The sequence below is a fragment of the Poecilia formosa genome, unplaced genomic scaffold, assembly GCF_000485575.1.
Source record: "Poecilia formosa unplaced genomic scaffold, Poecilia_formosa-5.1.2 Scaffold14, whole genome shotgun sequence".
NCBI classification, from domain to species: Eukaryota; Metazoa; Chordata; class Actinopteri; order Cyprinodontiformes; family Poeciliidae; genus Poecilia; species Poecilia formosa.
Genome location: NW_006799953.1, coordinates 1,998,758 through 2,015,756, shown reverse-complemented (window position 1 = coordinate 2,015,756; position 16,999 = coordinate 1,998,758). Strand labels below are relative to the sequence as shown.

The 16,999-nt window shown below is 39.7% G+C and overlaps 1 protein-coding gene across 2 annotated transcripts in view; it reads left to right on the top strand.

The window, feature by feature from the left end:
- Positions 1-2,691: 2,691 nt before the first annotated feature.
- The window catches only part of nlgn2b (neuroligin 2b), a 92,195-nt gene continuing 77,887 nt past the window's right edge, over positions 2,692-16,999 (top strand). For both annotated transcript variants that reach the window (XM_007545900.2, XM_007545898.2), the window contains exon 1: positions 2,692-3,730. The gene's annotated coding sequence lies outside the window, so the exon portion shown is untranslated. The remainder of the gene's footprint in view (positions 3,731-16,999) is intronic.

The following is a 16,999-nucleotide window of genomic DNA, read 5'->3' as shown; positions in this document are numbered from 1 at the left end:
GAGTTTATTAACTTTCAGAAAGCTGTGAGTTTTTTTATTTTTTTTTGACGCTCCGAATGTTAACAAATTCCGTTGTTAGCTCCGTTGTTAGCGCCGTTGCTAACGTACTACTGTTTCAACGTTGATATCATTGTGTATGTTTGTAAGCTAACTCAGATAACAATAATCGCTGGAGCTGAAGCACCGTGTCCGGCTCTTTCTTTAAAATACTTCCCTTCTTCGGGGCATTTGCACAACCTGGGATTTCCAAGCTTATTCAAATCAGTTCAATTCTCTCCTGTCCTCTTTGCCCAAATACTACAATTTAGCCGTGTGCTTAGAAAACTGTTAAAATTAACAAATGTTTGACTGCCATAAAAAGAAATTACTATAATTACGACTGCAAATTTGAACTTTATAACGCTTCTGCCAATTTCAATGGACATTATCGATTTGCATCTTTATAAAAATCCTGATGGAGTCTCGTCAGGTGACGAAAAACAATTTGACAATTTGATAAAACATCTGGGCTACGAATTATGAGATTCTTCTGCTTTTGCTTATTTGTCCCACCTACATGCCGTGATTTTAATTAATTAATTTATTTTTTTAAATTTCAAGCAAAGATAACTTAAGTAAACACAAAAGGCAGTTTGCAAAGAAGCATTTAATTTGTAAAAGGAAACTGGCTACCCAAACCAACCTGGTCGCATTTGAAGACATAATTGTCCAATAAATCATGAAATTAACTATTCCTGTCCTCATGGCTGAATAAGCTGAATTCAATTTCAACTGCCACTGTTTATTTCAAGACTGGTATTATTCTTAAATCACATTAATATGACCCGTTTGACAACAAGAAGAGGTCTCAGAAAGCAGCACATCATGTCCTGACCTAAAATGTCACTGTTCAGGATTCAGTATGAGAAAGAGACTGAGTAAAGATGGCTTCCACGAGTGAGTTTGTAGAATCTGGAGGACTTGCCATTATTGATGAAGCCATGAATCCTTCTCTCTAGGAGAAAAAAATCCCAAAAGAGAATGTTTGTGACCTTAAGCTCATAGTACACGCTTGAGCTTAAGGTCACACACAAAAAAAAACAGAAGAAACCTGTGTTTAATTTCAGATGGCTGGAGAGACAAGTTGGAAGTGACTGAATACTGTTGTTTCTTTCCCTTGCTTGTCTCCGCTGTGCCGTACCTGCAGCGGACACACGCACAGAGCAACAATAAAATCAAACAAAAAGAACTGCATAATATATCAATTTTATATTTCTGCGGTTTAATAAAAAAGAAGGCTTTTTATTTCTAAATTTATCCATCCATCCATCATGGTGAAAAGCCTTCAGTTTTTTTTTTTCTCCTCAGTCATATTTTTTTTTTTATTGATTCAACCAGCACTGCTCTCAGATCAAATGGGATATCTGATTTCCGTCTTGAGTGGTCTCTGTTTTTTTTTTTTTTGTCCAGTTCTCCTTCCTGCTAAACCAGAGGAACACAGAGACTCCAGTGGCCAGCATCATTAGATCACGGTTTTGTCTGCACGGACTTTATTAAAGTTTATTATCTATATTCTATGTCTCTAATGAGTCAGTCATCCTTGGAACTGAGATTTTTTATCTATCTGTCCCATTCATTTTCTGGTGGCCAAAAGAGCTCAGAAGTAGGTGTGTACATTCAAAACAAAAGAAAAAAATACTACTACTACAAAAAAAAAAATATATACACCATCCTGCAACCTTTAAATGTAAACAGGTGTAGCAAGAATGTTCATGCCCTTTGAACCTTCTCATGTTTTGTCATATTAACCTCTATGTATTTTATTTGGATTTTAGATGCAAATAATAAGGTGAAGGGAAAATGATCCAAGATTTTCATTTTTCTTTTCTTTTTTCTTCTTCTTGTTTTTAACAAATGAAAATCTGAAAATTTCTTCCTTAAAATCTACCTGTATGTGTTGTGCAAAGTGGACCTGAAGTATCCGTTCAGAGTTCGGAGTACCTGGATACAAATGGACACCTTATATTTTCCTGATTTCTAGCATAAAGAGATGGTTTTAAAACGTTGTAAATTATACACCACCTTGTGCTGTCTCATCTATATCCCCAAAATAAAAACACACTGAAAGTTGTGGCTGTGACTGGACAAAAAGGTTAGCCGACGCAGCCGCTTTCTTCAAATCTACTGTTAAAGAGCAGCAGCGGTGGACAAACACACAAATCATTTGACGGCCCTAAAAGCACAGAGATTTCCCTTGGGAGCCCGCGGAGAACAAACGGAATATAATCGAGAGCAATTATCGGACTCGAGGGTCATCAAAGAATCAATTGATAAGATGACTGATGGCTCGGCCGTCGGCTTGATTTTGCTGCCCTCAAGCGGCCAAATAGTTGAAAGAGCGTTAGATTTATCTCTAGAAATGATTATAATTATGAATATTGCTACAGTTGATGCAGCAGAGCTTTAATATTTTCAAATAATAGCAATACGAATATACTGCAGTTTGAGGATGATAATAATAATAATAATAATAATAATAATACTGAGCAGGTTGACATATGACGATCCAAAGCAACCAAATATAAATAAGAACAGATGATTGAAAAAAAAACTTAAATATGGTAAAAGCAGCAGCGCCTATGGCGTTATGCGTCTCGCCTCGTCATCACGAAGCCCACAGTAAGCCGTGAGGCTGAGATATTACACGCGTGTGTCCTATAAGCGAAGGGAGTCGATGAGACCGCACTGACGGAAGGGGGAGAGGTGGGCTCTTCAGAACGACGAGCCGTGGAGATCTGCGCCGGTGCGGGCATCGACGGACTTCACATCACTTGCCTGCCTGATTCCCCCCGAAACGTTTGATCGCGCCTCCCCTGTCTCTCCCCCCTCTCTCTCTCTCTCTCTCTCTCTCGTTCTCTCTCTCTCTCGTTTTCTCTCTCTCACACACACACCATGAGGTCCAAGCGGAGGATGCCCGCTCTGTTTGTTATTCCAGCCGAGAGAGAACATCACGCAAGCGCGTAAAAGAAGAAGAAGAAGAAGAAGATCGGACACCTCTTGGAGCGCTCTTTCATATTTCAGGACGAAACCCTCCGCTGTTTCTTTTATTTTTCTCTCTCATTCTGTCTCTCTCCAAGGGCCGCAGCGACTGCGCGCATCCCACCTTGGATTATAATCAGCGTGGACATATGGGGGAAAAGAGGACACATCAGTGCGTTCACTTTTGAAGCAACGCACAGGGTCTTGACGCTACTGCGTTACTCATCTGTTTCCCTGCGAGTCTCTTTTTTTTTCCACCTCCCTCCCCTCAAGCCCCCCGTCTTTCTCTCTCTCTCTCTCTACCCCCCCGTCCAGATCCCCGTTGAAATTGGGTTCTCTGCAGCATTTTTTTTAGCCTCAGAAAAGTCAAATATCGATGGTTAAATAGGGGGGTGGGGGAGAAAAAAAACAGACCGAGGTGTGTGTATAGTCTGAGAGGACCGACAGGAGCAAGAGGAGGTGGTGGAGGAGGAGGAGGACGGAGGGGGTGCAGAATGAGGTGTGTTTTCTCTCTTTTTTGGGAAAAGCCGGAGAAAGACGGGAGAAGGTGTATAAGCCAGCTGCTCTCTTGAGAAATAACGGCGATCTGAGGAGGAAATGGCCTAGCTAAAGCAACAAAAATAATAAAGAGCAGAAGAATCGTGCTGTGGATGGACGGGCCAGCGTCATCGACATCATCCTAAATCCCCGGCGCTCGCATCGCCTCTTTAAGGTAATGTTGACCAGCGCATCCTAAACCCTCTCCCCCTCTCCTAGATCTTCCTCCTTCCCCTTCTGTCTGTCATCGTCCTAATATGTGCGCAATATTGGTGACTTTGCACATTGCGCACCTTACTCATCTTGACGCACTGAGAGAATGAGGTTTCAGTGGAAGTGGTTGCTATAGCACACATTTTCTTCCTTACAGGAGTGTAAAGGAGAGGCTTGGTGGTGGTGGTGGTGGAGGGGCGCCTTGGATTGGCCTTGCCTGTTGATAAGTTGTCACATCCCAACATGATCAGCTTACTTTGTATAAGCAGCGTGCGGCCGCCAACAAGAAGACATCAGAGTGATTTAATTGGAATCAGCTCATCATCAGTCAGACCGGTTGCTCTTCTCAGCAGGACCCTCATTTCCCTCAGATGTGAGGGTATAGATCATTCTGATAGGGATTTTTATTGCGCCGAATGATGACAGCTTAGTTAGACTCGCAATGCTCCTGAGCTGCAACATAACTAATCTTTAGCAGGAGTGTGTGTGTGTGTGTGTGTGTGTGTGTGTTGATTCAGAAGATACACCTCTGAAACCCACAGAAGCGCCCCCCCTCCCCCCTTTTCCTTCCCCTCTACCTCCCCCCAAGACTAGAAGATGCAGATCGGGGTTTGTGAATTAAATGCACACACTCCCATTAATATTCAGCTGTGGTTGGGCAGCGCTCGGTTAATGGCAGACAACAGGACCTCTGTTCTGACAGGTCACGGATGAGAAATGGTGTCGTTAGATTTCTGTGGAAGGGCACTTTTTTTTTATTTGTTTTTGTTAATTATTATTATCATTATCGTGATTATTTTTAATAGCTTCACTAAAAAGTAGCAGTAGAAAGTGGATTTTCTTTTCTCTCTTTTTTTTGTAGGACTGGGCAGAAGCTGAATAAGGCTGAGGTCTGGAATACAAACAAACAATACATTCCTGAATGATTGCTTTTCCTTTTCCAAAACAATGTGGTGCCTTTAGCTTTACATGGAAGTGACATTTAAAATCCATAAAAAAAAAAAGAAAGTTATAATAAAGTATCTTTGTAGACTTTGTGGAGGATTTCTCCTGGCGCTCTCGGTGGAGTGTTGAAAGAGCTGTGATTGCTCTCCGTAGGCCGTCATCATGTCAGCCCAGTGGATGGGCGTTTGGCCTCTTACTCAGTTGCAAAGCGAGGATTGGTTTTTATGTATTAGAAAGAAAGATGAAGTAGAGTGCTAGTTCTTAATTGGGATCCCAACAATTGCCATTAATGTATTTTCATTGGGATTTTTTCTTTCTTTTTTTTTTGTGGTAGAGTGACACATATTTTCAGAAAAATCATAAATATATTTTTAGATTTTCTTTTATGGAAATGCAACAAGGGTGGCATGTGTTGGGATTCAGCCCTTTCTACTCAATTCAATTCAGCTTATATGTTGCCAATTCATAGCAAATGTCTTGAGGCACTTTACAAAAAAAAAAAATACTATTTCAATTCATGTGTATATTCTAAGTATCCCTGGATATGCAGCATTCTTTTCTTTAGCATTAGCATTTAGCGACCGTAGACAATGGCTTGCATTGTGTACAAAGTAGTTGACTTTATAGCAATCTTTCATACAAAGCATGCATGCAGCGATAGTGGAGAGGAAAAACTACTGCACCTAATTGTCACCTAATTGATAAAAATGATACTTTTTGTGTGTAATTTAATATAATTATAAATCAAGGCCATGCAGAAGAACATTAGTGAACAAATAGGATCATGAAAACCCAAGGAGCTCAGCAGATCAGGGATCAGGTTGTAGGGAAGTTTTAAATAGGGCTATAAAACCATTTCTAGAGCTGTGGATGTTTCAGGAAAGTACTGTTCAATAAATAATCCAAAAACCAGAAAAAAAAAAAAAAAACCTGCCAAGCCATGGCCATCCATCTGATGTCCCGATAAAACTAGTATTAACCGTAGACTCGATAAATCTGATCTTTATGGAGATGAGGAAAGAATAAAACCATAAAAAGTCAAGTCCGTGGTTTGCAATAAGCAGCGTAGCAGACAGGACGTTGTAGAAGAAGATGCTCCGGTGAGGTCAAGAAACTGTAAGTTTTTTTTCTTGTTAAATCCCAAACTAATGTTGCGCATGACCCTGAACACAACATCTCTTCATAGATTCATTCTGGTTGTTGTATTGTAACTTTTGGGATGCTCATGCTTATGGGAAGATAAAAACACAGACGAGTCTCCTTGGAAGAAAACCTGTTGTTTGCAGAGGACTTTGAGAGCTGAGCAGAAAGTTAGATCAGAGCGGTATTCCATTGTAAGAAGGGCCTAATTCAAGTTTTTACCTAAACTCTATGAAGGAACAGGTAGCAAAACACAAAAATCAATGTCTGAGATTTTCTCCATCCAATCTGATGGAGCTTTTTATTTTTATTTTTAGTTATTTTGCAAAGACAAATAGAAAAATATAAGTCTCTAGGTGTTCAGAGATGGTAGAGACATAAAAAAAATCAATGACTTTGAAGGACAGAATACAACTACAGGCCACACTTCTACAGGTTTAGAATTGTAAAGCGACTTCAAAACCATGTATTGTTTCTTCGTTTTTTGGTTTATTACATACAACCTCAACAAAATACTCTGTAGGTTTTTTGGTTTTAGTGTCTCAAAATGCAAACAACTCCAAGGGGCACGACAAACTTGTGCAAAGGGGATGCATATATCTGTGAAAAATAGAGCAATATTTGGAAACCGGTATCATCCACCGTGCCTCAGGGAGCATGTGCAAGCCCGGCATTAGAACATAAAACCCTGTTCCTAGCCATTTTCCACTCACCCAGAAGAGAACATGGTGATCAGCATCGTTCCCAGACCATAGCAAAAAAAAAACCCAGCAGAGCCGTTGTTGTGGTACGCACAGTGTCAGCCGGTTTCCAGAGAGCATACGGAGGTTAAGTGAAGATAGATGGAGAGAAAAAGAAAGAATGACTGTTTAATGGATTGGATGACAACATTAGGGGGAGACTTACAACCCAGAACAAAATGTGTCAACTTAATGAGGTATGTTTGGCTGATATGGCTGTGAGTAAGGTGAAGTGTTCAAAAGGGTAGTTTGCTTGCAAATGCAAAAAGGGAGTTGTTGCTTATTTGTTGTGCTGTTTGTGTAGTTTCTTTTCTTTTAATCGTCAGTTCCTTCGTAATACCTTTAATTTGTAGACAGAAATTCTGTTTACTTTTTATAAATATAAATTGCACCATGCTGTTTCTAAGTTTAGTCGAAAATAAATGTTTTTTTTTGTTTGTTTTTTTTTCACATATACAGTATTTTATGCTTAGCTAAAGACAGGAATATTGAGATAAATAGGTAGGTAAGATGTATAACAGATGTCAGGTTAGCTTCCTGAGCCTGTAGACCTGCATGCTGTAATGGAAAGGCTGCCAGCAGTAAAGCACCACATCCACGAGTTGTAAATCCTAAAAGTTTACGTAACACGTGGTTGTAAATCGAACTGATTGAAAATATATCCGTTGGACACTAAACAAACTGAAAGAAAACATCACACTTTGAGCGAGTGTGTTCGAAAGTCATAAAATGCTTGGATAACTAACAACACCAGGCTCTGCACCTATTCTGCTCAGGGTTGGATTGTTTCTTCGGCAATATTTTTGTAATTTGATTCTCAGGATGTTTTGGATATTTTTCCATAACCCTCTCAAAGTAGTTTGTGAGAATCGTGGCCCAATCCTCCTGACAGAACTGCTGTAACTGCGTCCGGTTTGTAGGCGTCCTTGTTCACATTCAACTTTCCCGATTTGAGATTTGAGGCTTTGTAATGGACAAAACTTTAATTTTGTTGTCCTTAAAGCTGCAGTATGTAACTTTTATAAAAATGTTTTTTTTTTTTATGCATTTGTTAAAACTGTCACTATGCTGTGACATCATAATATGAGACAGATAATCATAATGAAAAACATTGAGCTCCTCTGCCGTCTCTTTGTGTTCTTACTGCCCTCTGCAGAAATACACAGCTCCAGGTCAGAAACAACCAATCGTAGCCAGGAGGAGTGTCTTAGTTCTGTCTAGGACATAGTGATAGTTTTAACAAATATGCAAAGCACATATTGGTTTTATAAAAACTGCCTACTGCAGCTTTACGCTTTAAGTTGGCAGTTTATTACTTCATGTTGCTAAGTGCACCAATCCCTCCTTACACACCCCTGAACTCCAGAGCTGTGATCGTGTCCTCAGGCTTGCGAGCTCTGTTCTTTGCTCCAGGTATAATTTTTTATCACAATGCCCAAACATTTGAAGTTTAGTTTTATCAAAACACATAATATGTTTCCAAAACTGTTGGTAATCTGTCTTCTTATCCTCCTTTTGGAGTAATGACTCCTTTCTAGCGGAGTGGCCTTTCAGTCCATGTCAGTGCATCTCTCATCTCACAGTGGATTATGGTACACTTTTGCTTTTGCTAGTGTTCTGGGTTTGATTTGGACATTTAGCATTAGAACGTGTTCGACACCAAAGTAATCTCCTTCCAGAAGAGCATGCTGGCTGGTGTAAATATTCCAAGTGATGAACGTGGCCTTCAAACATCTAAGTAATTGCACCCATGGATGAACAGTACTTGTAGAGGTTCACTATTTATTTATTTTTTGTCCCCTGGCTGGTTTGATTCAAGCGTCCCATGATGCCGCACAAGTACCGGTTGTGTTTGGGTTTCCCTCATCCTTTCTATTTGTATTTTATGTCACAATACAGTGAAATGTGAGCCGGTCCCAGAAGGACCGTCAGCACGATTGTGTCAGGAGGCAGGAGGTTGCTTCCGTGGTTTTTATGTTTGCATTCTGTCCGGCCTCTGGTGTCATGTTTTGCTTTTTTTCATGCATATATATGTATGTATATTTATAAGTTCACTTATGTCTGTCTTAGTGTTGTTGGTGGTGGTGTTTGCGATTTACCACTCCTCTGCGGTAGTTGAATCCTATTTCCATGCTCTGAAACCCAGTTACTTCCCTTTTATGTGCCAGTTTATGTGCTTCTTGTAAAACCTCACACCTTAGCACTGTTCTGCTGCCTATCGCCAGCTGTGTGCGGGCTTCTTTGTTTTCTATTTTTCTGTTTCTGGACGTCTGTGTTTGCCTTTTGCCTCGGTTCCTCTTCGGTTTTTTTTGTTTTTTTTTGGGATTTATGTTTGTTTTCTGGGTTCCCTGCCCTGCGGCGCCTTTTAGTTATTAAAGTTTCTGTGGTTATTTAATTTGCCAGGCTTCTGCTCTGCTACTCTGTGTTTGAGTCCTTTGCTTCGACAAGGCTGCTTGACAGATTTCGAACTCGCATCAGTATACGTGTCTAACCCATGCCTTCGAAAACCCACGAGAAACCACTCGTGAATAGAAGAAGGCTGCTGTGCATATCTTGAGCTGTCAACAGATCATCTGAATAATTTTTGATTTGGAGGTTGGATAGTTGGATTGAACTTTAACTGTATTTTTTATTTATTTTTTTGTTACCCAAAACAATGCATCTGAATGTTTTTTAGGCAGACATTTATATTTATACATTCTCTTACATGACTGGCCTGGTTTCCACACAGAGCTTCCACATCTTTAAATGATTTATTTACTTCATAACTGGGATGTAGTAGTCGTGCCAGCCAGGGCTCTGAGATTTTAATTTCAGCATCAAGATGTCATAAGGCAGGTTAAAGTGACCCAGCTCGCAGTCACGTCGCCATGGAGGAGAGGCGCAGGAGAATAGCTTGACCTGACCCATTATCCTTGAGCAAAGTAGAACCGCAGAAACGCCCATTCAGACGCCATGGTAACCTCCTTCGTGCAGCGTCACATTAACAGTCGTCCATAAGATAAACCAGGATAAGTGCCGTCCTGTCCTCTTCATACTGGGAGGACTCACACCCAACCCCATTAAAGTATCACTAAATTTAATGTGCCTTTTGTTAGCACCACAGGCGAAAGCTCATTAAACGTGGCACCAAGACAGAGTTCTCCTCTTCAGTTCTTTAAGCATGATCCATTAAGCGTGCCGCGCCATTTTATTAACTGGGGATATTTTCGGCCAGTTATGCAGGAGCTGGAGCCGGCGTTCAGACCTGGCACGGCTTCTTGGGAAAAAAAAAAAAATCATTCCTTACAAGCTGTGGTGGTGTGTCATTGAACTACACGTCCAAGGCAGCTGGTCCTCTTGTGAAAGGTGTGGGACGTTCTGCTGCTTTTACACCTCTCATCTCCATGCAAACTGTGCTTTTGCTGAGAAAAGGAGAGAGTTTCAGAAATCCCCTTCAAAATGGAAGTTTTTTTTTTTTAACTCTGTTGTCGGTTGACGCGTCCTTGGCACACAAAGGTTTAGAAGGAATCTAGGTCATCTTAGCCTAGTTATTGCATCGCTTGCTATGTTGCACAGGCACATCTTTAAAAAATGAGAATATTAAGAGAAAGTTCAATATCTTTCATTACAAATAGAGTTACACATCTTGGAAACTCGTGGTAGCACAACAGACAGCGGAAAAACTCCAAACACCTGCAATGGATTTTCCATAAGCTTTTATCATGGAAAATCTTTTTTTTTTTTTTTTTTAGCCCGTTAGCAATTTTATGTATACTCTCTGTACTTTTTGGGCCATATTTTTTAGTCTCTTCATTTTTCTCTATTCCCTGCTACATTTTCTTGTCTATTATGTCACCACATTTGCTGTGGAACAGCTAAACAAGGTCTTGGACTTCCAACTAACCAGTTTTGTGAATCCAAATTAGTTTTTTCCTCGCTGCAGTGTCGTAGTCCAAGTTCAGATATGCCGAAGTTGCAAGTAGGCAGGTCAAAATGTTTGGTTCTTGGGTGTGTTAGCCTGCACGATTCCTTACGTCATCAGAGCCCCCTTTGAAGTGTTTGGTTAAAGTTTGTTTTCCTTGGGAATGTAACCAGATCAGAGGGGAATGCCGGTTCAATCGGTGCACTTATGGATGAGTGCTTCAGCAACCTCCACCAGTGTCTGGAGGAATTTTCCGAAATGCATGCAGCAATCATGGGGAAATCCGCTGAGTTAACAGATGCCCGGAAGACAGTTGTTGACACCCTCCACAGGAAGGGCGGGCCGCAGAGGTCATCGCTTAAGAAGCTGGTTGTTCACAGGGTAACACTTTTATGGAACGTTGAGTGAAAGCCAAAAGAACTTTGCACCTGCCTGCACTGCCAAAGTTGCCAAAAGCTGATTCAGTGAGCATGGCATTACTGTGCTTGACTAGTCATCAAACTTTACTTGAATTGTCAAGTGAAAGATGAGAGATGACCCAACCATCCAAGATGATCTGAAGCTATCAAAGCAATTTGAGCTTTTTTTTTTTTTTTCCACCTTAGCAAATCGACAAGCTGATCACCATCATGCCACACCAGTGATTTATCTAAAAGCGCACCCAACCAGGTTTTGAGTGCATGAAAATGAACATGATTCTCAGAAACATTTGTTTTCCCCGGATCTTATGTGATCTTTAAATTTTTTCGAGACACTGCATTTTTTCATTTTAATCAGTCATCTGTTGGCCATAGTCATGAAAATTACAAGAAATTGAGGCTTGAAATATTTACCCTATGGATAATACATGTATGTAATACATGAGTTTCACTTCCTGAAAGTGACGTTTTTGTTTTTACTTGTTCACAATATGCTAATTCTTTTAAATGTAGCTGTGTGGACGATATGCAGGAAACCAAATCCGCATTTGTTCTATTTTATTGCGGTTTTATCGCAGGCCTTCCTAGATTTATCTAGACCTTGTTGTGATTAAACTTTGGCCATGTACCTAAAGGCGCAGTCCTGCTGTTTTATGACGTTCAGCCAAAAGCCAAAAGAAGAACCCTAGAGTGAGAGTTTTAGTTAAGAGGTGGGTATGCAGATGCATAAAAACAGTACAGATGGAGAAGTTTACATCACACAGGCTTAGCCTTTTTACCTTATCAAGGTATTATTTCTGTAACCTTTTCTTGATTCTTGATTTATTTGTTTCTTTTACTTCAGGGAGGTTTAAGCCTCTCAAATGTCCTGCTCCCAACTTTTACATTGGATGTTAGTTTACTTAACCTCACCCCAAGTCCCTGGCGAAAGTGATTCCATGCTTTAAGGCGATTCTTTGCTATAGACGCAAAGACTTGATGCTTCTGTAGTTCCCGTTTTTAAAGCAAAAAAAATAAATAAAAAATTTAACTAATGCACTGGTCCAAACTAGAATGAAAAAGTGGAAAGACAAAAGTATTAAGAAGTTTGAGTTTAATGCCAAATTTCTCTGTTGTTAATGAAGTGGAGTCCAACCAAAGAGCCAAAACCTCTATTAGTGGCAACCCGCATTGCTTAGCATCCTCCAGCCTCTGTGTTCATGACCTGAAGTGTCCTTTAATGATCCAGCCAAAGAGTCACTCCTCTAATTTATCAAGGACCTGGTCATGATCTCTTAAATTTGCACATTTCCTAAAAATATCTTTTATTTCACTCACGTTTTTCAGTCACATGTAACCTCCACATGCTCTCTTGAGCCATTTTTAAATGTCACTGAGAAAATGTGACTCCTTGCAGCTTTTACCTCATTTTTGTACTTAATCTGTCTTCCTTCAACTCTTTTTTTTCCAATATTGTTGATTTTGGTATGGTTAGGTATTTAAAACTTTTCACATATTATGAAAATGAAATATTGAATGAATAAATTAATATCCTAGCTACCAGGAGGGCATACTTCCCTCCTGGTAGCCCTGTAGTTCCACCTGGTATTACTTTTTTTTTTTTTGTATTTCTGCCTGCTGTTTTGTACTTTCATCTGTTCTTGAAAACAGAGCAGTGTAAACCTAGCTAGCGGTTATAAATACTGTGCGTTAACAAGCTGAGCGTCGCCAAAGTGTCAAATTTTGAAACAGCCATTTTAAAAGCAGATTAGAATTGATTGGCCAGAACAACAACAGGATGGAGTGCATCTAATATCTCCCCTACACTTCATCACAGTGACAGCGCAAATATCTTATATACATTGGCACCCACGTGGAAACCGTGGTGTCCTGATGAGCGGCGCTACGAGTCAATAAGAGTTACGGGGTGCTTAGAGAAACAATCTATATAAAGATGTCATGTGAAGGCTGTGTGACCCTCAATTTTCGTTTGGCTGGAAATTGATAGATTTTGATCCAGTTTTGAAGCATTTTGTAATTTAAGGCACAGCGAGCAAAGAGGTTAATCTCACCAAGACAGTGTGTGAAAAACACACACAAAAAATATATAGTTTCATTATTCTGGTTTATTTATTTATTTATTATTGAATTGTGATAAACAAAAAAAACAACAAAAAAAAAGCGTATAAGCAATGAAGAATGACATAAAGATGTACATCAGGAGAAAAAACCCCCAACAATCCAACTGTGAGCGAACGAAGCAGGACTAATATCCATATTGGTGAGCTCTTACAATACAAAGCGCATAGCGCATGCTGTGTTACGTTTAGTGAGGTCTTCTTGAAGTGAAAATGGCTGCCCAAGATTATAAATGTCCGTGCCAAAAAAAAAAAGTATACATGCTCTCCTGTATTTTAAAAATCATCCCTTCTTAGGATGTTGTCAAGGTTCATATTCGCACATAAACGTGTCAGCTCCTTCCTCACTCCAGCTGTGCTCTGACTTCAGCTATAGATAAAAAAAGGGCTTTCTTTATTGCTGTGGGCCACAGCTATAATGTTGACTTGCTGTGTGTATTCACTGGTTTACGTCAGAGTGGAACAGCTCTTGATCCGCAGTGCTGTATGTATTTCATCTCCAGCAGTAAAGCCGATCCTATAGGCTGCTCGAGTTTATGAATTATAAATGTAAAAGCGTACGGCCGTGCACTGTTGATGCGGGCAGAAGCATCGTCACTGTAAAAACTCTGCTAAACCCTGAATCAGCTCCTGTTACTATGTGCTTGGTAGTCCTGTGGGAAGGACTTCCGATGCTGCATTTAAACATGGAGACGGAGCTGTGTTAAGTGCAAAGCATTAAGGTTAACTTAGCAGGGATGGCAGGTTTTTTAAAAAAAAAAAAAACAACAAAAAAACCCCCAGCATTTTTGAAAATAATAAACTGTCACATTGTTTTATTTTTTTTTTTACTTTCCATCACAACACTTTTAATTTCAGCAGAGAACACGGAGAGCCAGTTAGCCGCTAGACGTAGAGCCGATTATGACAGATTGTATATTAGTAACTCCTCGCTGAGGTAACCTCCCGCTGCTGTGTAAAGACCTACTTGCACCGTGTGCGCCATTAAATCAGATCATGATTTTGCATTATTTTAAAAGGCAGCTTATTGTCTGGCATTTTTGATTAAAACGGCAGGGGTCCGTTGAGCCCGCTCCGTTAACACATTCGTTATTTTCTTTCCAGTTTCTGACAAGCCAGCCGCCTTAGGAAGTCTAAAGCAACAATCGGCATTAATAAAGTAAGCACATTTGTTTGCTAATTAGGCGGTGCTGAATCTTAATAATTACATCATTGATCTTAGACAAGGACTTTTGCTGCAGCATTCTGTTGTACCGCTGGAGAACGTTTGCTTCACTGGCTCTGACCTGTCAAACCAAACACTAACAACGCAGCTAACTTTACGGCCTAACATTAGCTGTTTTAGTGTTTTAGCATTTCAAATGAAGCCAGCTGAAACACAAAAGCTGCGAGGAGCTTGTAGAATGCAAACTGTTTTCTACGGAGGCTGTTTATTGAGAATGCTACAACAAGAAGCTAACAGTTTAGCGAAGTTGCTCAGTTGTATTCCTTTGTTGAGTCCAGTTCTCTTCTCTCATTGAATACATTGGATTTGGAAAGGTTGTCAGAGCCTTTTGGACATGCCACAGTTAAAACAAGGGTCTGAGTAAGCTAAGAAGAATTCTCTGTGTAATGGTAACTGTATTAAACTGGCTAATCCTAATCCTTAATGAATGACAACCCAAGATATCAAAAATGTAATCGTTTTGTTTGTCAAAAATAACAGTAACATTTTTATTTAACTGCAGAGCTGTGCAACATTGACAGTTCTCTCTCACTCTATCTCTCTCTCATAGATGTCTATTTATAGTGACGTTGATAGAAAGCATTGATAGGGGATAAAATCTATTTTTTAATCCAAAGAGACCATGTCAGCACACCGTGAGTGACGATTACTTGCAGATAAATCGAGGGGCTGTCGTGGACAATTATTTGCGTGTGAATACGGTCAGCTGTTCTGCTAGTTCAGATCGTCCAAACGGTCCACCGTCTTCAGAGCTGGCAGATGGAGTCTTATCCGGGAAGATTGCTTCTGTTTCTAAATAATTCATCAAAATGTCTTCTTCTGAAATACAAGATGTTCAAAATAAGAGGAGAGTGAAGTTAGTAAACTACAACCTTTCTTGTAAAGGAGTCTTTTTGGTTAAGTTTAAGATTTTAACAAACACTTCAAGGCGGGATTGGTGCATCTTGAGAAAGGACATACTTGAACGTCAGTTGTGTCTTTTACTCTCCTGACTCGGCATGCGAGTTAGTCACAGACCCACATCGGCTGACTTGTATAGAGCCAAACCAGCTTTGCATGTCAAAAGAGTGATGCAGCGATGAGGTACGGTCTGTGTGACCAGCCAGCTGTACGATCTAAACGCATTCACTATATTGAGCTCGTCTACCATTGTTGTCGCGGAAAGAAGGAAACGGAGCGACTTCCAATGCAGATTCTATGCACGGAGCTGACACCGAAGGAGCCGAAAACATCCAGTCATCCAACACTTCCGGCTTTATTTTGGAAATCTAACAGCTGTGCGGGATATTGTTGGATTCATTTCTGATTTCTGAATGGTAAGAGGCAACCTAGGGGTGGCTTGTTAGTGGAAAAAGGTTAAGTAATTCATGGGGGGAAATATCTCTGTCACTTCTGGTGGTTTTTGAGAAATCCATATTTTTCAATTGTGGACATTTTATTGTTGATATAGTTACATTTTTAAATCATATAAAAGATAAAAAAGGTTTTTTTCTTCATAGTTTATAAAAAAAAAAGCTGAAATTGGAACTGGGAGGCCAGAGATTTGCACAATTGCAATTGGCCACAGAATCTCTGATTGGTTCATCCACATTTAACCACATTTTTTTCCCTCTATTGTGTTAAAGTCAACCAATATATGAAGGACAATTTAAGCCACAATTCAGTTCCATGTTTTTTTTTGCTCATCCAGACTATGTAATACAACGACTTTTAGTTACATTAGAACAGATAATATCCCAACTCTCATGTTTAAACAGATGCATTGTGGGTTTTTTTTTTGTTTATTCTTTTTTATGAGACTGGTTTTGGAACTGGGTCTCCCTTTATGAATAAGCAATGTTCGAAAAACAAACACACACAAACAGCTTGTTTAGTTATTCTTAGGTTCCCCTGCTGATATTGCAAGGGTAACTGCATTTATACATATGAAGCACTACTTCTACTTTTTTATTTCCATCAGAAAATGGTTATGCGCTCCCAAGACAGACTACCAACTGTACGTGGGTTATTCCAGTCTTCTTGAACACTTGTGAATTATTAATTTGTTTGGATGCTCAGAACATAACTGGACCACAGTGCATTACCACAGAGGCTGGAGAGCCCGGTTTCATCAGTAGCGAAGGACACAAGCCTCACCAACAAAATCTTGCATGCCAAATGGATCCTATAAAGAAAGAACATATTCTGTCACAAAATGAGAGGCAGTGGGAGACCATGTGGTCAAAAGCAGCCATCACTATCTGGGAAGATAAAAAAAAACAAAGTCAAGTTAATTGTATTTCCTCTAAAACTGGACCTAATGCACTTATGTAAGTAAAATATTTTATTTAAATTATTTTGGCTTGTCTGGTGCTTCCTCCCAAAAATATGCTGTAATTATCTGCTTTTTGTTAGATGCTAGTGTGCTCATGTATTTTTTTTTTAACAATACAAAGTAAGCAGGCTTGTTATCTTTTTTTTTTTAGACTTTTTTTTTTTCTTTTATTTCAGGAGCATTGTCGAATGCTGCTGGTCTTGACCAAGGGGAGGAAGAGTCTGCCATATTTTACTGTTTGGAATATTTTTCTCAAGCATGTATTCATTATTTTTAAACTGAGCAGAAGCTTTATTTTTTTTTTTTTAGACAATGTTTGAGTTTTAATGAGGTAGTAGAAGCAAAGGTTATGTCTTTAATAGACATTGTATTTGTAAAGAACCAGAACCAAACGAGGAGAAGCAGCATTCAGCTTCTATGCACCACA